The sequence below is a fragment of the Lepidochelys olivacea genome, assembly GCF_965140295.1.
Source record: "Lepidochelys olivacea isolate rLepOli2 genome assembly, chromosome: 6".
NCBI classification, from domain to species: domain Eukaryota; kingdom Metazoa; phylum Chordata; order Testudines; family Cheloniidae; genus Lepidochelys; species Lepidochelys olivacea.
This window is the reverse complement of record NC_140416.1, coordinates 53496022-53520514: the sequence shown is the minus strand read 5'-3', so window position 1 is coordinate 53520514 and position 24493 is coordinate 53496022. Positions and strand designations below refer to the sequence as shown.

Sequence of the window (24493 nt, the reverse complement as noted above, 5' to 3'; positions counted from 1 at the left end):
GTAGGAGTCCCATTAACAATATATATTGATGCCAGATAGCACAAATGAGCTCTATGTGTGTGTTATCTGGGGCTGCAGGCTGTTTATCTTGTGCTCCTTTTTGAGTGTACGTTCACTGTGGTTGCATGACTAACTGGCGGGAGTGATTCACTGGCTGCTTTATGGCTGACTGCTCTAAACAAGTTGTGAATCAAAAGAGATTTTTTGGCTTAGGTTTCTAACCTCCCAAGTTAATGCACTCGGAGTTTAAGGGGGAGCTAATGTGGAGACTTCAGTCCCTCAGATCTAAAAGATTTATTCCCTTTCCAAGTTCTGCATGCAAAGCCTTGATGAGTTTCCCTTGTAAGAGGGAGGAGGTGTCTTGGTGGCTCTCCGCCAATGTCTAGTGCTTAAGGAGATCTCCAGCCACATCCTTAGCCACTTAGTTGTCCAAGTGTCTGGCTCTGTTGTCAATTACACATTGAAATCTTTAAAGCCATTGATTATCTTATCAATAACATTGCACTTCTATAGTGGCTTTCATCCATTGAGCTCTAAGCACGTTGCCAACGTGGGAAAGTATCATTATCCCCATTTTACAGTTCGAGAAATTGAGGCACAGAGAAGGAAAGTGACTTGCCCAGGGCTCAACTGTGAGTCAGTGGCAGAATCAGGGATAGAAACTAGATCTCTTGATTGGCAGACACTTTAATACTTTAATTCAAAGTATTAAATTGTAGCTGATCAGATGTTTTCATGTGCCCTGACCTGTCTATATCTTAAACTGGTTAACTTTGCAAAAGACATTAATGGCCTTAATTTTCAAAAGTGAGTAGTAAATATGGATGACTCAGTTCTGGGGTATCTAACTTGAGGCACCTGAAAGGGCTCAGACTTTCAGAAAATGCTGAACACAAGCCCTCTGAAAATCAGGTCTCTAAGATGTCCCAGGGTGGGCATTCAAAAAATGAATGCACCCAAAATCACAAGTCATTTTTGAAAATGTACAGCCAATATCTTTGTAGAAAAGTATTTTCAAAAAGGAAAGAACATTAGTTCAAAATTAGGAACAACCTGAGGGGTTCCCCAGCAAGACTAGGACCTTTGTGATTCAAGAATATTTACATAAAGATGAACAGAAATATTTCATATAAATAAGGAGAATGTTATGGTAATTTATACCAGTCACTGGTTTTTCAGCTGCTCCAGACTTTTAAATGGCAGTATACATATTGAAGGATGAAAACTATATATCTTTAAACAAATGATGTTTAGCTATACTTGAATATTATATTTTCTTCAAAAATATTCTTTATTGCACTTCACAGTTTTTGCTTCTGCTCTAGTGAATGGAGATCCATATTTCAACTGTTAATTAAGAAGAGATGCTATGATAGGAATGGTTCTAATGCCCTTGATCTTTCTGGGATCTTCTTTCCATCAGAGAGAGATTTGGGGAAGGAGAGGAGAAATATGAGGGTGGAAAGGGAGTGGAGGGAGAGAGATGCAAAGAAAGAGAGAAACAGAGAGAGCTGGGAACAGAGTGGTGAGAAGGGGCAGGCAAAACTTTCTGTGATGTGGGCAGAGGGGTTTCACTGGGATCTTTGAATGCAGAGGGCTGGGTATTGATTTAGTGCAGCTGTGGAGCTATGTGGGCAGATGCAGTCAGAAACCCCGCAAAAGCAAACAGAAAAGGCAATGAGGAAGACAAGAAGAGCCAGAGAAGCATCTGTAGTGTGAGCCTGAGAGAAAAGCTGAGAGAGTTTTTTGGGTAGAGTGCTGGCTAGAAAAAGAGGCTTGGAATATTGACCAAGGAAACTGTCTTCTGTTTGGCTCCCATTTAGTTCAGGGAAATAGAATTTTGTATGTACCTTGTAAATAAACAGGATTGTGTCAAAAAAAAAATACCAAGCTCTATCATCAATTGCTCCTCCCCACAACCCACAAGACCCCAAATATTGACTAACTGCTCATGTCAAAAGGGTTAAGCTGGTGTTAAGACTGGGATCCGGTTTCCAAGGAGAAAAATTGTGAGCCAGTGATTCCTAATGACCTCAGGTGGCACACATAATCAGTGTGCTCACAGAAATCATAGATGGACAAAAGGAAGTAAAACAAAACCAGAAGGAATTAAATCAAGATCTAAATCAAAAGCTGGAAGCTTTGCAAAAGGAAATAAAGTCATATCTGGAGGTTTCCCAGGAAGGGAATGAAAATTGACCTGCAGGCAGAGATGAAATCATTCTTGGGGCAGCAACTACACAGTGTCTAGGGACAATGAGAGGCCCAGGTGCAACATTCCCAGTTTGAAATGGCAAGATGGATCAATGAGGTGACCAGTTACCTGACTGCCATGTCCCAGAAGGTTTTCCATGAAATAGGGGAGACGAGGAATGCTTTGGCCAAATTGGAACTTGCAAACATTGACGAGCCGCAGCAAGAACATAGGGAACTGAAAAATCACCTTCAGAAGGAAATCAAAGAGTCAGAGACCACAGTGGAAGGCAGCCACCTGGATGAGGAATTGGGCCAGCCAGAGGATTTGGATAAGGTAGGACATTTACAACACTGCTCTCTCCCACTTGTAACCCACAGAGGCCCAGAGGGGATAGGTCAAATTGTCCCAGCTCAAATAGTGCAAACCCCACTGTCTTTGAAGAGAAAACTCCCTGGGAGGTTTATTTGGCTCAGTTTAATGCCATAACTCAAATAAATGGCTGGGAAGATGAACAGAAAGTAAGGTTTCTAGCGGCCAGCTAGGGTGATCCAGCTCTAACGGTGCTGAAGAACTTAGCCCCAGAAAAGACACTGACCAGACCTGGTACAAGCCTTTGATATTTGATTTGGAGACAGTCATCAGTCTGAGCTGGCCAGGGCACAGCTAAGAGCTAGAAGGAGAGGGAAGAAGACACCACATCTGAAATAGCAGCGGGCCTAAGGAGACCTGTGTTCCTGGCATATCAACTTACCAGTGAGGACCGATTTTCCAGGATAAATTTGCAATGGACCAGTTTATAGATGCTCAGTGGGACCTGGATTTGCAGATCAACCAAAGGAGGCCAACGACACTTGGAAAGACTGTGGAATTTATCACAGGACTTGAATCTTTTCTTGCAGCTGTTCACCTGAGGAAGAAACAGCTGCTAGTGAGGAAGCTAGAAGCTGACTGCCATGAGCCCTGTAAGTACAGCTCTGTATCTAATATGTATGATTGAAAAGGGTATTCTAATCTGATTTATTACATTTTTGAATTATTAGAAAAATGATTCATTTGGTTTGTAAAACAAGGGAAATTGACAATGAAAAAATGAAGGAAAGCAGTTCAGTTAAATGCTGGTAGTGTGAAAAAAACTGGCCACAAAAAGGATTGTTATAAATATAAAGCAGGGCAGGACAGAGCATCACAAATGCCTAGTGAAAGGCCCTCTCCCAGCTCAGGAAATGTGGAGGCACCCAAACTGAGTGGAAAAAGCTTGGAGATACAAGGATTAGCCCCATAGTTTTGGTTGAGATCTGGGCTGTTCAACAACAACAACAGTGGGAGTTTGCCTCTTGAATGTGTGATGGGATCTGTGAATTAAATAGTAATAGTGGACACTGGCTCAAACATAATAGTTATTAGACCAGTCATGAAGGACAGGGAATAGGGGATCCAAAACTGATCCATGTAATTGGTCTCAAATGGAGACAGTGACTGAAGCAAAGACATTGGTCCAAAACTGGGCAAAATTGTGTTTTGAACCTCTGGAATTCAGACAAGAAGTCTGGATAGCCAAGACAGTGGATGAGCTAATTTTGCTTTGGGTTTCATTATGGCTGATAACTGTGTAATAAATGCCAGAAAAGATGTCCTACTAATTCAGTCTGTGGAAATTCCCTTTAAAGATGTGGCCCAGGTGAAGCACATGGTTTATAGGCAATTGTCTTTCAGTAGATGTCCTGCCTCCAGGAGCAGAAATGATAACATCAGCTACATAAACCTGCTTTGAGATCCAGGGTCTCAGGAGGGGAATCGAGGTTATATCTGCTAAAGTTCTTGTGGATCTGAATCAGAAACAGATTCCTGATCATTTGCTAAATGTTTCTAACAAGCAGCAAATAGTTTAAAAAACAAAAAAAGGAACCACAATTGCAAAATGTAAACCAGTGGATCTAATACATGCTGGAATAAAAGAAAACTACAAGAGGCAGGGGGGAAGGTGAGCTCCCAGAGTTTCTACTAGACTTATTCCAGTGCAGTGGAATATTTAAATGAGGAGCAGTTGAACAGTCTAAAAGATTTCTGGTTAGGAATCAGGAGTTGTTCTTCCTAACTCACAAAGATGTAGGTTGCACTGCACTGGTCCAGCACCAGATTGATGTTGGGGAAAACTAACCCATTAAATAGCCACCTCAGCGTTTACCAATAGCAAAGAGGGAAGTGGCTTTACAGGCCATTGTGGAAACAAATCAGTAAAGCATAATTGAGCCTTCAACCAGCCCTTGGCCTCACCCATAGTTCTGGTTAAGAAGAAAAGATGGCAACATCAGATTCGATGTGTACTATAGAAAACGAAATGAAGTCACGTATCCATTGCCATGAATAGATGATATGCTGGATGCTGTATCAGGTTCAATCTGGCTTTCCATATTGGATCTTAAAAGTGGATATTGGCAAGTGGAAGAAGATCCAAAGGACAGAGAAAAGACTCCTTTCATGGCAGGGCAAGGCCTGTGGCAATTGAAAGGGATGGCTTTTGGCCTGTGTATCAGACACATTTGAGAGGCTAATGGACAGGGTATGGAACAGCACACCACTCTTAGCTTATTTGCTATACTGATATGATATCCTGGTGCATGCTAATACCTGATGAACATGAACTGATACATTTACAAATGGTTTGCCATAAGCTTAAGGCTCCCCAGATGAAAGTGAAATGTGAGCTGTGTCAAAAAGAGGTAACTTGCTTTCTTGGGTACACAGTCAATGAGACTCCACTGACAAAAAGAAAATCAAGGCTGTACAGAATTGGCCTGTCCCCCAGACACTCACAGATATGCACATTGTGTAGGTTTCTATTCCTGTTACAGAAGGTTTATTTGTGGCTTTGCAAATATTGCAAAACCACTGCCTAAGTCGAATCAGAAAGGCAAATTTCAGTAGTCAGCAGAGTGCGATTTAGCATTTTTAGAGTTGAAAAGGCTTTTGTGACTGCTCCTGTCTTAGCCTACCCATGTTTCAAAACCCCTTTCATATTGGACACAGGTGTTAGTGCTTACGGTTGGGGGGCAGTATTGACCCAAGAGCACACGGGACTTGAGAGGGTGGCGGTTTATTGCAGCAATAGTCTAAATTCTCCAGAGAGAACCAGAAAAGAACTCCTGGCAGTGATTAAATGTATAGAATATTTTCACCTCTGTTTGTATGGCAGAAAGTCTGTGGTCAGGACAGACCATGCATCCCTGCAACGGCTCTTTAGTTTCAGGAATCCTGAGGGGCTACTTGCCAAGTGGTTGGAAAAACTGCAGTGCTGTGATTTCCATAGTCACAGACAGGACTGGGCACCAGCATTGAAATGCTGATGACTTGTCCAGATGCCCTTACTAGGAGGCTCATTACAAACACTGCCCAAAGTAGAAGAGCAAGGCGTTGGCTGCCCAAAGAAATGAGTGTGCTCAGGAACTGATGGCTGTCGCCTCTCTTCCCATAATTTGCAGAAGTGCAAATATTCTTGGTTCATCCACTGGAACACTGGATGTGAGTTTGCAGGAATGAACTCCAGAGCAGCTAAAAGCTTCCCAAAGAGAAGATCCTAAATCAGGATAGTGTGTGATTGGAAAATCATTTGGCAAATGCAGCCACCTTGGAATATAGTATCCCCTCAGAATGCCACAATACAAGCTTTCTGCTCAGGGTGGGAAAGCTTGGAATTTAAAGATGAAATATTGTACAGGAGATGGGAAAACCCTGGAGATGATAAATATAGTTGAGAGGTCTCTCCTGGTTATACCATATTGAAAAAGGAGGTTTTGAGGTTATGTCATGATTTGAAAACTGCTGGGCATTTTGGAGTTGCAAAACCCTTTGCCAAGCTAAGGAAGAATTTCTACTGGATGAAATGCGGACAGGATGTAGAAAACTGGCACAAGAAATGTGATGCATGCCCTGCAAAGAATGGTCCTGCTAAGACAGGGAGAGCCTCCAGGCAGCAGTATCTCATGGGGACACCAAGGGAGTGCATTACTGTTGATGCACTTGGACCTCTGCCTGAGAAAGTCTGGCAATCCATATTAGTTTGTAGCCATGGACTATTTTACAAAATGGCCTGAAGCTTATCTAATAAGGAATCAAGAGGCTGTGACAATAGGTGGGGACCTAGTGAATGAATTTTTCACCAGATTTGGGGTACCAGGTGAGTTACACACAGATCCAGGGAGAAACTTTGAATTCAAAGTGTTTCAGCAGGTATATGAGATTCTAGGCATCCGCAAAACTTGCAACACCCCAGCACACCTGCAATCTGATTGGATGGAGCAAAAGGTTCAATAGGACTCTGGGACTACCTTTATAGAACACACCAAAGGGAATGGAACCAGCATATCCCATGCCTTTTGATGGCTTATAGAACAACAGTATAAAGTGTACCCTAGCGCTCTTCATGTTTGGGCATGAGCTCAGGACCCCAGAAAACTTTTTGTATGGAGTTCCTGAGGTGGAACAAAGATTTGAACCATGTGGACTATGTAGAAACCCTACAATCCAAAACTGAAAAAGCCCACACCTTAGCTGCAGAAAATTTGATAGCCTCTGAAAAAAATGAAAAAAACCGCAACCCTCTATGATGGAAGGTCATATAAGGAAAGAAGGGATTTGGTTTGGTTTCACCATCCGACGTGAAGGAAGGGTAACAGCCCTAAACTGGATAAACCTTGAGAAAGACCCTCTACAGTACTGACCTAAATAAATGATGTTATGTATAGGATAAAGTTGGGTCCCAGGACTAAACCCAACATTATTCATAAGGACCATCTGAGGAGGTACCAGGGGGACCCAATTTCAGCGAGGCTACCCCTCCAAAACTGAGAATGTAGCTGTGGAAGCTGAGGCTGGGAGAGTCGTGACAATAATGAGTTCCCCATTAGAACAGAATGGGCAGTTTCTGTCTGTCTGCCAGCATTACAATAGACAATTTTTGAAGAGCTCTACTTGGGTGGTAGAAAGGAAATTGGGCAGGGAGAGAAGAACGTCAAGGAGACTTGGACTAGAGTAAAATCAGTTTGGATTGGTGATGTGAATGTGTTCTGACAGAAAAACATTATGTAATTTATATGAACTATGAAACATGGCCCTTCACTGTCAAGATATAAAAGAAGTTGGACACCATTCAGATGAAGCATCTCCGAATAACTGAAAACATCAAATTGTATAAACTGAAGTTGAACAAAGAGATCCATTTGCTGTTCTCTCAGTCACCAAATCTCTTTTAAAGTGCTTTGATCATTTGGGCTAAATCCCTACCAATTTCCCTGTGAGACTCATCTTTGATTTCAGCCTAATGAAAGCAGGATGGAAACGGCCAACCAGAAGACCTAAAACATGGTGGCTGGATGGCGTCAACAGATATGTGCCCCTCACAGGCATCCTACCTCATAATGCAGCAGATTTGGCTCTGGACAGAATATAATGGAAGCACATAATGTGTTCGTTGGCCTCTGCATTGTCCAAGAAACAGTATGAGAACTAACCAATTAAATGAGTAGCTAAGCTTGTGTCATTCATAACTAGTAAATAATGTTTTTTCTTTCCATTAGGGAGGGGTCAAAAAGGGCATCACCATTTTGGACTCGCTGGGCACAATGGATCAGTTAAGATAGGGGCATGATTATGCTGGGAATTAGATGAAATCTCATTGGAGCTGGTGGGTGTGACAGCTGCCTATTGTTCAGGATCAATGTAAGAAGAGTTAAATTCATTCTGGAGTAAAATAGCTGAGACAATATACAGACCATATGCAAGGTGGGTCAGGAGCTGGGCTGTGTGAGTGGAGGGGTTTTGCTGGGGACTGAATGCAAATGCAGAGGGTTGGGTATTGTTTTGGTGGAGCCGTGTGTCTATGAATGGATGCAGTCAGAAACATCTCAGAAGCAGATAGAGAAGGCAACAAGGAAGCCCAGGACAGCCAGAGAAGCATCTGTAGTGTGACCCTAAGAGAGAGCTTTTTGGGTAGAGTGCTGGCTGGAAACAGAGGTTTGGAATATGGAGCAAAAAAATGGCCTCCAGTTGTTTAATTCCTACTGTGCTCAGGAAAACAGAACATTGTGCTCGCTCTTTGTAAACAAAGAAGGTTGTATCAAATAATTCTTGGCTCCATCATCAACTTCTCCTGCAAGACCCCAAATACTGTCTAACCATTCAGGTGAACAAGGGTAACAGCTGCATCCTTCCTCTGTCTTGTCAGTCAGTATAATTTTCTCTTGTATCAAAACAAATCCCAGTAAACAGGTCATTCAATCTCAAGCCCCATAAATCAATCTCTTTGCGTAGGAGAGCCATAAGAAGGGGCATTTTGGGCCCCCAGGCTCGTGTATGTTACTATGGTCCTATAAAAAGTGTGTGTGTGTGTGTGTGAAAAGTACTGGCCTATTTAACAGCCCTACAAAGTGAAGTCTTTTACCCACAGAACAGGTCAAGCAAAGGCTATAAAATAGCCCCTGCCTAAGTGCTTCAGATCTGAAGTAAGTGTTAGAGGGGAGTTTAATCTCTGCATCCCATTCAGTCTTAGGGTCTGTGCAGGGAAGGAGACAATTAGTGCCAGTTGTGCTGGTGTGTTTGTGATGTAAATAGTTGTCCACTAGAAACTAACCTAAGATCCACCAAATGCACTTCACGTTGGCTGCTGAACAGTCATCAGTTGACAGCAACTTTGGCCACCTGACCCTCTCTGGATTCATACAAGCAGACTGAAGGTGAAAGTCATCATGGCCCAGATCTTCAAAGGTCCATTGTTTTCACTGGAAGTTAGGAGCCTAAATACCTATGAGGCTCTGGGCCCATTCCCATCCCCTTGAGGCTTGCCATCTGCCTACATTATTTTCTAATACTTTGAACATTTCTCTTGTCCTTCATTGGAGGCTGTCAAAGTGAACAGTTACTATTTAATCCTATTATCTGTCTCACGTCTTATTGTAGCATCTGAGCCCCACAACTTCCCTGCCCCTAATGAGGAAGACAAGTATTATCATCCCCATTTTACAGAGGGGAAACTGAGGTAGAGTCACTTAGCAAAGAATCCGGACCTTCGAACTCCCATTTTCCTGTTGGAAACATTAGACCATCCTCCTAGAATGTCACAGAGACCTAGGGTTCCACATACAGGATTTTCCCATTGCTGTCACTTAACTGTTTAGCTCAGACCATGTGCTTTGCAAAGACACAAAGATGATGCTTCCTCCATTCCAGCTTTACCCTGTGCTTCCACAGTGTCCCTCAGGACTGAAGCTGTAGTTCTGAAATCCCAGCTTTCTGAAATATACAGGCTCAGTGGGAGATGGTCTAACTGTTTCCACGGAAGGAGTTGTGGGGTCAGGAAAATCATTATTCACTTCTGACTAGATCTATTCTCCTGAGATGCCTGTGGTGGCACAAACAAAATGGGCTGCCTGAAAACAACTCAGTGAGGAAAATCTCTCTTATGCTTTTCTGCCTTTGTAGGGACCCTGCACAAGTCTGACCCAAATAGAAAGTGAGCTAGAAAACTAAGGCAACAGTGAAGCATGAATCCTATTTTTAAAAAAACAGAAACAACCCCGCCTCCCCCCGCCCCTAACACAACAACTTTTCTTTCAATCATTCCACTGATCCTGGAGTCTGGAACAGTTTGGGGGTCAGTCTCTGGCAATACTAAGCAAATTTCTTCCCTCCCTCCTATTCCCTGTGAATTCCATGATTTTCCAGGCACTGGAACCTGAATTGTTTCTCCCTTCTTCTTCCTTAATTTCATTCTTTCCAGACCCCTGCAGATAGGCCCATCACTAAAGAACTGAGTGGAAGGAAATGGGTGGGGGCAGAGAGAGCTTGGTTACTGTCAGATATGAAATTCTGAAACAAGAAGTACCTTTTGGACATGTGTCTTTAACAAATGTTGGTGCAATTTAATTTTTTATGGCCATTGATTTTTACCCTTGCCATGCATACACCATTCACATATACCTGCTCTGACTCACATGTTCCATTAAATTCTCCCAGCTATTTTTCCCCCACTTGCACTCTGACTAGAAGAGGCATAATTTAAGGACTATAATCCTGGTCATGAAATCTCCTCCATATGGACAGATCCTTTTGCCTGTGCAGAGCTCTATTGAATTCAATAGACCTCTGTGCATGCACAAAGTTCCTCCCACATGGATCAGATTGTAAGACCCAGGGACTAAATTCACTATCCAGGACTAGAGATGAGTGAATTATCCTTTTTTCTGTTTGTGAATTGTCCAGGAGACATTTATAATTTTTGCAGATTTGTTGATCCAAGATTATTCCCTGAGCAGTTTTTGTGAGTAATCCTTGGGCCAGGGCCGGCCCAAAGGGGGATGCAGAGCCCGGAGCAGAAGTGAGGAATCCGTCACTTCTGGGACCGACCCATCACTTCCGGGACCGACCATGCCGGCCAATCAGTCTGGCCCACAGGGCCCGGAGCAGTCACCCCGGTTTGCCGTACCCTAGGGATGGCTCTGCCTTGGGCTGTAGAGTGAATGTGAGGCATTCGATTGAAATCTGATCTGTGTAGGTTAGCTGCAATTAGATGCATTAGGCTGTTTCTTGTTCCCTGACTGAAGAAGCATGACTGGGCAATGAGACTGGCACTGAGATGAGAAGCCTGAGGTATGGAGACTGGGACTGGCTAAGTGAGGTAAATGAGAGTGAGATGAGAGTGAGGAAGAGAAAGGACCAGGACAGGGACAGTTCGGAGGAAATGGGGCAGAAGGGCTCATGCTTGGGGGAAACAGGCAGAAGAATCTGTTCCCACTACAGCACGCTTCTCTCCAGAGCCTGAAATGGCACCCAAGATTCCTGAGTCTCACCATTCCTCTGCTGTCAGCAAATATCTGTGAAGCCCACTGGCAACGTCTGCCAGCCCTCTCTAGTGCTGGTCCACATAGAGGATGACAACCTACTACTGCTATCAATTACTCTCTTAGCTCAAGTGGCAGAAGTCTGTGTGGTTGATCTAACAGTTCCAACCCAGCTGATGACCTTTTTGGGCATGAATATGATGCCACATGATGGAATATCTGGGGCGGGGGGTTCCATTTGCTTTTTTAAAAATTACGTTTTTACGTGTAATTTCCTATGTTAAAAGAATTTCATTAAGGTTGCAAAGCTGAGAACTCAAAAGTTAGGAAATGCCAATATTAAGACTGTCTGTGGAACCTTCATTCAGCCCCCATAATGCACGTGCATTACGATTAAGCTTTTCATTACATGATCACATACTATTTTTTCCACTGTATGTTTATGGTATAAAAATCTTGAACCAGATCCAGTTCCCATTAAAGTCAATGGCCATACTCCCATTGAAGTCACTAGTGCAGAATCAAGCCTTTAGGAAGACAGAGTAGTAAGGGATGGGATACTGAAAAACTGACAGAAACAGATGGTTGTGACAACAAAGCCAAAACAGTGATGTACGAAAAAACAAAGAGAGAAATTCCGTTGGACTCACATAATCTTAGTTTTATTGTTTGTTTGTGACAATTAAAATGATTGCAGGCACTATTGACATTTTAAGCGAAACAAAATTCACCATTTCATGCGCTGCCATGAAAAGAACTAGTGAATGATTTCAAAGGAGCAATTTATCCACTGAATAATTCATCACCTCTTTTAAAGTTCCACAAACAGAGTACAATTGTCTCAATGTTTTGGTTGCTCAAAATTATCCAATGGTGTTTTTGAATGAATTTCATTTTCTCTTTGCCTCGTTATATACAAATAAAACAGATCAACCTTGAGCCAGGTTGGTTAGTTGTGATGGGAGCTGGCTAAGCTATAGATTTTGAATATTCTTTATGAATTTAGCTCCCTTTCTGGCTAAGAAGTCATTTGCAAATTGATCTCAGTTTCTGTGAATGTCTGTTGTTTGTAAGCATTTGCCATATCATTTCTGTGGATCATGTTCAGCCTTTGGATTGTTTGTGAACAATGTGTTTTGACTCTTGGGCAATTGTGGTGTGTCATTGGTTGCCCAAATCATGTGGTAGTGTTTCCACTCCCTGATTGGATAGTAAAAGCCTGTTAAAGGGGAGAATAATTAGCTTTGCATGTATGTGTTCAAATGAATAAAACAGCTGTGTTAAATCTGGTGAAACCTTCAGGATTTTCAAACATCTTCATAAGTTCACAGTGGTTGTGTCAGTGGATGGAGGCCTCCTGTCATCTAAGTTCAAGACCTGGGTTGGTCCCAAATTCTCTGGGCTAGTGGGATGAGTTCTGACCTTCGGGGGTGAACACCTCCTCTTTGCCCATTGAGGAGCCACTGTGGTGACAGAGAGCTGCATCTAACCTTCTTCAGTCAAAAGGACAATCCAACTTTGAAGGCTTACATAGAGTCATAGAGATTAAGGCCAGAAGGGGCCACTCGATCACCTCCCCCACCGAAAAAATAGGAGGTGTGAGATTGTAGCAGCCGCTTAGAGCTGTGATTGATTGAACACTGTTAGGTGCTTTACCAGTCAGATCAGAAGCAAGAGCAGCACTAATGAGTCCCCCATATTGGCAGCTGCTGTTCATACTGAATGCCAGTGTAATAAGTCATGGAGGAAAGACAGAGGGGGAAGGGGTCTGTGGAGGGAGCCAACAGAGGCCAAGAGTTTATTAAACTTCAATTTAACTGCAGTTGAAATATGCTCCTCTAACTCAGGGCAGCAGAGGTTAATGGAGTCCTGTTTGTAGATGTTTTATGGCGCTCTTCTGGGATACATATAAAAGACTGGGGCATTTTGAGTAATTTAAATAAATATTTGTTTAGACTGTGTAAGGGGCACCGGGAGTTTCCAGGCAGGTCAGACTCAGACCCTTTCTTTCTTTCTAGTTGAGCGACTAGATTCAGTGATTTACATTAAGAAGAACATATCACATTGACATCAGTTCAGTAAGATGTTATGTTCTAGGTATAGGAATATATTTCATGATGAGCTCAAGAGCACATTAAGCACTGGTCTATGCTACAAACGTATGTTGGTACAACTACCAATCCCCTAAGCAATGCAGTTATATCGACCTAACTCCTAGCATAGACAGCAGTGTAGGGCTTCTCCCATCAACATAGCTACCACCTCTCGGGGAGGTGGGGTACCTACACAGCAGGAGAAGCTCTCCCGTCGGTCTAGGTAGTGTCTTCACCAAGTGCTACGATGGCACATCTGCACTGGTTGCAGCTGCAGCGCTGTAAGTGTAGACAAACCCTAAGATAAAAGCTTTCTTTGTCACACAGACCTCTGTGTCTATGTATGTCACATTTAATGCAGCAGGGGTACCAGTGGACTGAAGGGGTTGACAACATCCTCTAGACAATAGATGCCTCCGTGCCATATAATATTCTTTAGGGCCAAAGAATCCTGGCTTGCTGATGCTGGCTTCTTTTCCAACCCCTACCCCATCGCATCCAAGAACATTGGCAGGATTTGGCTCCCAGAATCCAGATTTATCTCCGGTATATTTACAAACGTTTTATGCCTGTCAGGACATTAGCAATTCCCAGTCCTGTAATGAGCAGTGAGAATGGACATAAATTTTAGCCTTGTTTCTAAGAGCAGGCCTGTTTAGTAAAGGAACGAGATGGGAAGAGAAAATAATTTTTTGTAATTTTTTTGCATCTGAATATATATATATATATTTTTTTGCTGATCCCTTGTTTAAAACTGGCAGAACAGTTTGGGGAAAGCACCTGGACCAAACATTGGCCCAAAATTCAAAAGCAAGCTATTTTGTGCTTCAAAGTTCAGCCACCTTTTTTTTTTTCTCTTTTTTTTTTCCCTTTCATTTTCAGTTGGCTCTCAATTTCCAGCTGATAAGGAAAGAGCCAAAATTCCCCAAAGAAGTGCTGTTCTTGGCTAGAAATGGCTCTGAACTAGTACCCCAGATCATGAGCGTAGTTTGGAGGGGAGAGGGGGCATTGCCCCCTCAATCTGCAAGCCTCAAGCAGGCATGGAATTTCCCCCCCCACCCCCGCCTCCCCACGCATGACCTTATTGGCCTGACTGGAGCTGCCTCCACCAAAAATAGAAGTCAAACTATGCCTCTGCCCCAGATCCAAACACCTCTAGACCCTTGGGTTTGTTGAGATCCGGATCCAAATGATTTTGAGTCTCCAAATTATCTCTACTGTAGTGTTTCTGGCACCAGAAACCTCATGGGAACCTATCTTGGGAGATTGTTAGATCCGTTTTGCAGCCCCAAGATGCTCACCAGGGCCGTGATCCAGCAAAGCACTTAAGCACATGCTTAACTTTACAAGCGAGTAATCGCACTGACATCAGCAGAGCTACGCACCTGCTTAAGTCCTTTGCTGGGTCAGGGCCATAGTTTAGGTAAGTTTCAGATAAGCATCCACCGTATTGGATGCCTCTTTGGATTGTATCTCCAAGCCTTCTGAAGTTTGCTTGTCACTAGTTTGAAACAGGATCCCGTAGTGCTAAGGTGGCTGAGCTCTTGCTCAGCTCATGACAAAATGACTCTAAGCTGCTTCCTTCCCTCCATTCAGTCCACTTATTATCTTACCTCGAGCTCTTTTATGAGAGGCACAAAGCAGGTGTCTTGAGTCACCTCTGGGAGGTAGCTGAGCTTCAGTGATGTATTCTTGACAAGACTGTTTAATCTGTTCCGTTTGCAAAGGAGACTGACAGACAGCTGGAGACAGCCAGACAAATCACATAACCCCTGTCCATCTTGGCACTTGTTCAGTGTGCTGAGTTGAATCATGCTATTACTATAAGGTGGGTGCACAACTGGTTGAAAGACCATACTCGGAGAGTACTTATCAGTGGTTCACTGTCAAATTAGAAAGGTTTATCTATAGAGCCCTGCACACACACACATGTATATCTGCGGATATAAATCGGTATCCGCGGAATAGCAGGGCTCTCCCGGGAACCGCAGCAGAGAAAGGAGCAGAAAGAGGAGCTGCTGCTCCCAGGAGGCGGGCAGCTCCTCCGGCCTGGCAGTACTACCCCTAGCTACGTCCACTGGGGCACCAGGCTCACTGGCAGATGTCCTGGGTCACACGCTTGTGTTCAAGCAGCGTGCACGCCCCCAGACAGGAGACGCAGACAGCTGCGTGGAAGGGGTGGGGGGCAGGGCTATGGACAGTACAGCCGTGCTGGAAGAGCTGCCGGCACGGGGTGCTGGATCCCGGGAGTGGCAGCCCCACGTTCTGTTCCTTTTGCTGCTGTCGTTCCCGGGATAGCCCTGAGGTTCCTCGGATACCGATTTATATCTGCAGATAGCCGCATCTGCGGATATAAATTTGTATCCATGCAGGGCTCTGTTTATCTAGTGGGGTCCCACAGGGGTTAGTCCTGGGTCCAGCACTAGCTAATATTTTCATTAATGACTTGGATAATGGAGTGGAGCATACGTTTATAAAAACTGCAGATAACACCAAGCTGGAAGGGGTTGTAAGCACTTTGGAGGACAGGATTAGTATACAAAATGCCCTTGTCAAATTGGAGAATTAGTTTGAAATCAACAGGATGAAATTCGATCAAGACAAGTGCAAAATAGTTCACTTAAGAAGGAAAAATCAAATGCACAACTACAAAATGGGGAATAACTGGCTAGGTGGTGGTACGGTACTGCTGAAAAGGATCTGGAGGTTATAGTAGATCACAAATTGAATATGAGTCAGCAATGAGATGTAGTTGCAAAAAAAGCTAATATTAATATTCTGTGGTATATTAATAGGAATATCATATGTAAGACATGGAAGATAATTGTCCTGCTCTACTCAGAACTGGTGAGGTTTCAGATGAAGTACTGTGTCCAGTTCTGGGAATATGGGGACAAATTGGAGAAAGAACAGAGGAGAGCCACAAAAATTATAAAAGGTTTAGAAAACCTGACCTATGAGGAAAGGTTAAAAACATTGAGCATGTTTAGCAATGAGAAAAGAAGACTGAGGTGGGACCTGATAACTGACTTCAAATATGTTCAGGGCTGTTAAAAAGAGGCTGGGGATAAATTGTTCTCCATGATCACTGAAGGTAGCACAAGAAATAATGGGCTTAATCTGCAGCAAGGAAGATTTAGGTTACATTTAGGAAAAAACACTAACTCTAAGGGTAGTTAGGCTCAGGACCAGGCTTCCAAGGGTAGTTGTGGAATCCCCATCATTGCAGGTTTTTAAGAACGGGTTAGACAAACATTTGTCAGGGATGGTTTAGGTTTACTTGGTCCTACTTCAGCGCAGGGGGCTGGACTAGATGACCTCTCGAGGTCCCGTGCAACCCTACATTACTATGATTCTGTGATCAAAATATGCTGTACATAGCTCCAGAGCCTGGCTGTGGTATGTTCAAATCCCTCTAGTGGAGTAAGCTTTGAAGTGGGGTTTTCTTTTTGTAACAATTTGGCTGATTTCTATGTGGGGCCTGGAGTTGCCTCACTCTGTCAGTAATTTGGATGATTATACTGATAACTTTCACCTCCATTTGACCCTGATAGTCCAGATTCTCAGGTTACTCAATGTCTAGCCTTTAAACGACAAAACGCTGAGGCTTATTGCAGAGAAGATGGAGGCAATGCCAATTTGCTGGGGAAACATCTGAAGGAGATGACCAACTGGATATCTGCCCCGCTCAATAAAGGGGGATGCCCACCTTTTGTTATTAAGATGCTCAATCTAAGGATCTTTTTAGGCCCCTGGCTGCTAAGCAGATCCAGTAGTGGCATTGGCCAGGACTGTTATTTTTAACACCTGCTTCTGATTGGGAGACTGAAACATTTTCTTTCAGATCCAGAACTCACCTATGTGACCCAGACCTTCCTCATCATGAAGGCTATCAAGTCCCAAATCTAAAGGAAGCTGCAAGTTTGTTTAAGGTCCCCTGGAAATACTCTTTAGCCTCATTCTGCACTATACAGGCTCTGACTGAAAATATACTGCAAGGAAATGGGGGGGGGGTTAGCACCCTTCTTGTTAAAAGCAATGAGTTCTGCCTGGTCTACACTTAAAAATTAGATGAACCAAGCTACATCGCTCAAGGCTATGGAAAAAGTTTGCACCCTGAGCGCCATAATAAGGTCAACCTAGCCCCCAGGGTAGACGCAGCTAGGTCATTGGAAGAATTCTTCCATTGAGCTACCTACTGCCCTTACCTACAGTAATGGAAAAAACCCTTCTGTTGCTGTAGTAGGCATTTACACCACAGCCGCACAAGAGTGTAAACATGCCCTCAGATACCAACAGTGCAATGTCAGTGCAGGCAAAGGCAGAGACTTGAAATAGCTCACACACATGTTTATGGAGACAGGGAAGTGAGCCCAGAAGCTGGGTTAGGATTTACTCCCCAGCTCTTTAAGGGCACATATACGCTAGGGGAAAAAAGTGGTGTGTAAAAACACAATAGCTAACCCACTTTAACTAATGTGACTTTATACAGGACTTTGCTTCTAATCCAGACAGGGCAAATCATGTTTAAAAACTCATTAGCTGATCATGGTCAACCCAAGGGAGGAATCCTGCTCAAGTGGGACTTCAGTAATGCATGGGCCTTGGGCTGACCTTGTACACACCAGTGAATTTCACTTTTAATGATCAAGTGAATTTCATTTAAAGAGCCTCCTAGTAGCTGATCTTGATTAAGGCTGCAGGAGGTTTCTAACATATTGTGTAACTCATCTGTGGCTACTGAAGAATTTCACATTTGTTACAATGCTGAAAACCATGGCCGCTCAGAAATTCACGGGGCCAGCAAAGAGAGAACTAAGATCTTTCTACTCCAAACTGACAAGCTCTTAACTCAAGGAGATTACTGCTTCGTTTGTCAGCAGTATAGCACCTCTGACACGCAGTTGAGGAATTTTATGCTTGTCCAGCAGAGGGCAGTGGCAAGCACATGCACACAGACCAGTTCCTTCCAATATTTTGCATTCTGAAAGTTGGGAAGTGAGCAGTGGCATAAGCTGCATATTAAAGCAGCAGTAAAAGCTTTACTGTCCAGCTCTGTCTTTTCTTCTAGTTCAGCTAAGTGCTATAGTAAGAAGAAGAACTCAGGGCATTAACCATGCCCTGTTTGAATTCCAGCCATAGCCTCAGTTCAGGGCCTTCAGCATACATTATCTTATACAAAAGTGAGTTTAGTTAGTGTCTTTTAACAAGCAGGAGAGAGAAACAGACAATACCAGCTGCATTTAAACTGATGATGTTGTGCTTCCCAAGTAGCCACAGGGTGCATGAATTCAACAAATCAGTAAACAAAGCAACATGTGCCTCTAAAGCAGATGTTTTATGGGATAAAAGAGACCTGGTTTTAAGAAACTCAACAAAAACAACAATAACCATAGAGAATAAAATTACTCATGCATAAAAACGCACACATGCTCTGTTGCTGGAACTGACATGGTGCGGGCTTGTTAGATGCGCTGAAGTTAAGGTTTACAAATCAGATCATTTATTCTAAAAACCCACATAGGGATTATCAAAACAAAACACAGCCAGCCAGTCAGTCGGGGTTGTGTGCAGCCGGGTATAAGCAGACTCTCATGCGAGTCTCTGGGCCAAACACACTGGGGACAGAACTGGTGTTGTAGGTTACACATTGGGTGTCAGAGAAACAGAAACCCAATGGACCAACTTACAATGTGTGGCTTACAGCACCTTTTACATCACTTCTGCGCTAGGCTCTCAAAGCCCAGGCTCTTTTCAGGCCAGTGTGTTGGGAAGGGTGTCTGTGACTACCCATCATTCTCTGCTCCAGGGTTTACATACCGTCATCCTCGCCGTCTGCTCCGCTTAGAGTAACACGTCTTTTTTGAAGAGACAGGGCTTGGCTACTGTTACAATGAGTGCATTGGATAGACAGAAATTGGCCCTCTTACCTTCCCCCCAGGAGGAGGCATGTTCTGGCCAGACTGCAGCATCTATAGCCATTTCATGCTCTAACATAACTGGCCAGCACCACCCAGGAAATTCACAGTTGTCTTCATGCTGCAAATTTGACCCATTTGGAACATCAGGGCAGCAGAGGAATGGGAACTCAGATCCTATTGCTCCAAAACCACAGCTTCCACCATTTAAGTTAAAGAATCTCCACCAGCAGCTAGCAGGACAGGCCTATGAGACAGACTTGGGCTACTGTGCGTCCATTCAGCAGAGGGCAGTGATACATACCCACGTACTAGCCAGTTCCACACACTAGTCTCCTCTAGACGAGTGCAAAGCAGTGTGTATCTTACCATGAGTGGGGCAGCGATCCAGAATTCTGAGGCACGTCACCAGCTTTCTTCAGTTTCTGCAAGAGCAGCCAGACTTTTTCTTTGGTGTGGGTAAACAAAGCATCCCAAGACCAAACATTCATGCAGGACTCCACCCCATCGCACACACACCCCTGCGTAACAATGGTGGCAGACATCAAAAGATGTGACCCAGGAATTTGTGTTCATCCTTATCCAGAGCTGAGGCAGCCTAATGCAGAGATGACCTATGGAGGGCAAAGCATGCCATGGACTAAACCTGCTCCAAAGGGCACCGCATCTGAAGTGGGCTTTCAGTCGGCAGAGTCTGCAGTGTCCAAAGGGAGGCATCTAGCTGCTCATTTTATTTCGACTTTTAGCCCCTGGAGAAGAAACCCACTGGGGAATTGGAAATGACCTGCATTTTATATGTGGCCTAAGGAAAAAATAAGTAGATCCCTTAGTCAGCACTTGGGGCCTGATTCACCACGGCCTAGCGCCTTGTGCAAAGTGGGCATAAAATGTTCCCGCATCAGAATGATGGTGTTCACACCCGCTTTGCAGTAGGATAAGTGACCATACAAGGTGCGGGGCAATGGGGAATCAGGGCCTTTGAATCTCCTTCTAATTCCAGTCACTTAGCAAGGTAACTGGTGCAGAAGTGTGGTTAGACTCTGTACTCTGCTGCAGATCATGGGCTGGCCCAGGCTATTGGTGGGTTAGGAGCCTCTCAATTGTGTCAGGGCTTCTGCTGGGATAGTGCTGGGAACACAGAGGTCCAGTGTTGTGGGGATTGGCTTCCAGACTGTCAGGACATTCACCCAGAGCTCCTGCTCTATCTGAGGAGTAGCCCTGATAATGGACGCCTGCCTTTAACCCTTAGCTGCTACACTTGACTGTTAAACTCCTCAAAATACCTGATCTCCTATAGGAACATCAATGCTTCAGTGGCAACATGGCTGCTGTGAGAAGGGAGGAGAACTGGAAGTGCTCTTTGCCCTACATTATCTGGTATTTTCTCCAGCACTGAAGAGGTTAATTGATCTGCCAAAGCAAGCATGGACTGTAGGCAACTTCCTCTATTTACCTGTCTGAAAATGCATACAGGAAACTACGAAGAGACCTGGTGCTTCCTTCACAGGGAGCAAAGCGGGAGCAACACCTTTGCAATGAAAGGAGTTACCCCAAAATGAGAGCAGAACTAAGCCCTGTATTGTGTTTATGGATCCATTTTACATTCCTTGTCCTAACCACTTGTGATCATTAAGGATCCCTGGGTATTTTTCATGGTAGTGAGCCAGCCCTGCAATAGTAGCCACGAGAATCAGTTCCAGATGCTTATGGTGTTGAGGCCAAATTCCAGTTGGGTTAATGACATTCCACCTATTGTGCCTAAATTCCACCGACAGTTGCAACTGATCATTGTAATCTTTGATTCTTCTAGAAAGTCTAACAGCTGCCACATCCCTCCCCAGAGATGGCTGCATTTTTAGTGGGGAGCAAGTGTTCCCTATCTGTTTGGGATCCCTCAGGAGGAAAAAAGCTTTATAAAACACTCAGTAATCATTAATAAAGTGATAAAAGCCAAGACATTCAAATCTAAGGGTTGTGTCTCCCTCTGTGCTTGGGCAGCACAAGGGTCTTTGCTCACTGAATGTGAATAACTCTCAGTGTTTTGGCTTTTATGAATCAAAATGCAGAAGCTCCATTTTATCTTTTAAACGAATACTTGGTTTGGTTTTTAAATGACAGCCACGTGTCAACTTCTCAACTGAAGTAGACAAGAGACATAAATAAAGGGCTGTAACAGACAACTTGGGGAAAAAATATAATAGCTTCCGCATGTGTTAGTTAGGGCAAGATCACAAAGACTGGATATATTTACTACAGATGGCCAAGTCTATGGAGTACATTGGTAATGTAAATCTTCCTCGCTAGCTAATCTGCTCCCCCATCCATATCTGGGGGAAAGTTTAGCAGTGATGTTAAAACAGGGGTTCAAACATGGCATGAAGAGCCTAGATTAGGTTACAGAATCTCCCAAAAATTGGGGTCCGAGAAATTAAAACCAAAATAAACTTAATTGTTCAAAGAAATAAGGGTTACACCATGACCTGATTTGCCGTGCTGGAGAGAAAGGGGTGTAGCACTTCTCCATCAGCAGCTAGTCTGGCAGGCTTGGGCAGTTCTGGGTCCATTCAGCAGAGGACAGTGGTACATACACTCATGCTAGCCAGTTCCATATAATATTCTGCTCTATATAAGTGGAAAGCAGTGTGTATCTTACCATGAGCAGGGCGCTTGCCCAGAATTCTTCTCACCCTAGACCTTCAAAGGTTTTAAGTGTCAAACTCTCATTGATTTCACAGGGAGTTAAGAGCCTAAATTCCTCTGATGAGCTGAGCGCTCCTTACTCCCCTGCCCAGGTTACCCACCTCACAGGTGGCTGCACAGCGGGAACATAGCCTCCTCAAAGCAGCTGTGATCTACCCCATGCAGAGAGAGAGCAGGACAGGGTGCCCCTCATTTAGTGCTCATGGCAAAGCCACGATTTAGGCAGCCCTTTAACACTAGACTGGTCACCACTCACCAGGAGGAATGGGCTAGATAGGGCTAACAGGACTCTTCTTTCACCAATAGCTATGGTTCAGTGATGGAGCTAGAATATCATGATGTATAAAGATACATGGTAAAGTCATAGCATCAACCTGGTAACAACTACATACACTGCCTTCATTAGCAATGGCAGGTTCCTGCAGGCCTCTTTGGTTCACTAGTGATTACTAGGGGATCTGCAGTACTAAAAGACAGTGATAACCATGGCTTTTCAGTGTAAGTGCATCTCCCTGATTATGTAATTGTCTTGCAGTTAGTATCTATATGAGGCCCTGAGACTGCAGTGGGCTCCATGCAGACACAAGGCTTTAGCCACATGCAACAATTTGCAGGATCAGGGCCTTAAATATAATGTGTGTGGAAATTAGAGGCAGGGCTAAATTTCATGTCAAAACATTTGTCATTTCAACTTGGGCCTAGTGGTGTTGTCCTTGTGTGAAATCTTCACATTTCACTGCAGTGTGAACATTTCACTGTAAATGTTGAACTCAGTCTGAATGAAATGACAGAATTCCAGGAAGGCACAGCCCTATTACCCTCCCCAAAATATAGTGCCCATTTGGAGCGACATAGGTTCGAGCTGTTAATCCACGCAGCCCTAGTGATTGCATGACAAAAGTCTGTTACTCTGCTACAGGGACAATACCGGTAGGATCCACCTTAACAGGATTCAATAACGGTCCAAGGGGTTGGATAAAAGTGGTGTCTCAGTGGTGGGCTACAGTGCTAGGTTACGATCATTTGGGTTCACATTGAAAAGCTGATTGGCCAGAACTGAGGTCAGGAAAAAATGTTCCCCCTGAGTTTATTGGGAGGGACCTTCCTGGGGGATTTGCCATTCTCTGGCACACTGGGCATTGTCTGCTAAAATCTGGAGGGTGGATTCCAAATGCTTAGTCCCCTGCAGTAGGAGCAATTCTTTTCCTCAGCGTAGCTGACGTCAGCTGTCCCCAGAGTTATCCAGTGGGAGGAATGATGCATTTTGTCAACAAAGGCCCTTCCTTTCACCAGACTTGTGTGTGTGTTTGGGGGGAAGGAGGAGCAGAACCTGGGTGTGGGAGAATCTCCCCAGTCTTGGAGCTCCTGCATAGCAATGGAACAATAATGCTGTTCAGGAGCTCTGCGCCAAACTATACTAGTTTGCCGTTGCACGCTGACAAATTGTATCCGGTGGCTTGGGGATTCTGACAGCAGGTCACATGGTGTCCTCTGACTGAAAAGCAGAGACACCGGCACAGCTCAGGAACTGAATAGGTCTCCCTGTGCTGCTGCTCAGGGCAGCTAAGGGGTTCTGGGGAGCAGAGGGAAGGCACTGAACTGTATATCTGGGTTTTTAGAGCCTGAAGGGTGTAATGAGAATAAGTGATGCTTACGTTGCTTCCTGGTCAAGGAAATCCTCATCATGATGTTGCTCAGAGTGACTAGAAAAAAGCCTGCATCCAAACCCCTCAAACTTTAGATCTAAATTTTGAGGTTATCTCTGCTTACAAGAAGTCAGAACTTGTCTATCCCTAGGCAGATGTAGGTAATTTACTTCATGTCAATATTTAACAGAACTATCTTGAGGTTATTAGACAGGGGTGACCCTTTTCCTTGGGAAAGGCAAGTCCCCTCTCTTGGCAAAGCTCTCTAGGCAACCACCCCCTCCATACAGGTCTGACATATTCCCTGCAGTCCACTCCTTGCCATTCCCACTTCTAACTGACCATGGGTTATAAATGGGTTTGCTCTTGCTCCAGCCCCAGTCACAGCTGGGTGGACACTGGGATGGAACTGGCACTTCAGAGACTGCCTGTTTCTGCCAATGACCGAAGAGAGCAGACGGCAAATGGCGCCACATCCATTCCTGGGGTACCTCTGTTGATATCAATGGCTTCACAGCAGGTCAGAAGTTGTCTCATGGAGTTCAGTGGTGGCCATTTTTATGTTTGTTCATTAGGGATGACCATAACTGAACCCTCCTGGCTTTGCTTCTCTCCACCACTCCTGGCATCGTCCTGAACAGGGGCCATAAGAATCAAGTCACTCTAAAAAGAAATGTATAATGCTACTATGGGGCTCATTTGTGCCATGAAGGCACTGCCTCAGGTTGGAGATTCCTCCTTGACACTCAGAAACAGTGCATCTGCTACAACATAGCTTCATGGCTAGCTAGCTCCACTGGCCTGTGGTCATTACGCCCCCACCCCTGTCCCTTTCAGAGTGTCTCGATCTCCAGGGGACACAAAAGGAGCTGCTCTTGTGCCATGCTGCTGTGCAGGGAAGAGAGCCCTGCCCTTCCCTTCCTTTGCCTTTCAGAGCAGCAGGGCACAGTCTGGCCTATTGTGCTTTTCACCTGAGGATCTCGTAGCACTTTGCAAATACCTTTAAAGAGTGCCAGCCTGCCTGGAGGTAGTTACATATGTAAGAGTCCATTTTACAGACTAGGACATTATGGCTCAACTTGGCAAAGGTTGTGCACTGACAGAGCTG

The 24493-nt window shown here is 44.2% G+C and overlaps 1 protein-coding gene across 2 annotated transcripts in view; it reads left to right on the top strand.

Moving 5' to 3' along the window:
* ALX4 (ALX homeobox 4) overlaps positions 1-24493 on the top strand; it is a 70396-nt gene that overhangs the window by 13350 nt on the left and 32553 nt on the right. The gene's annotated exons all lie outside the window — the stretch shown is intronic.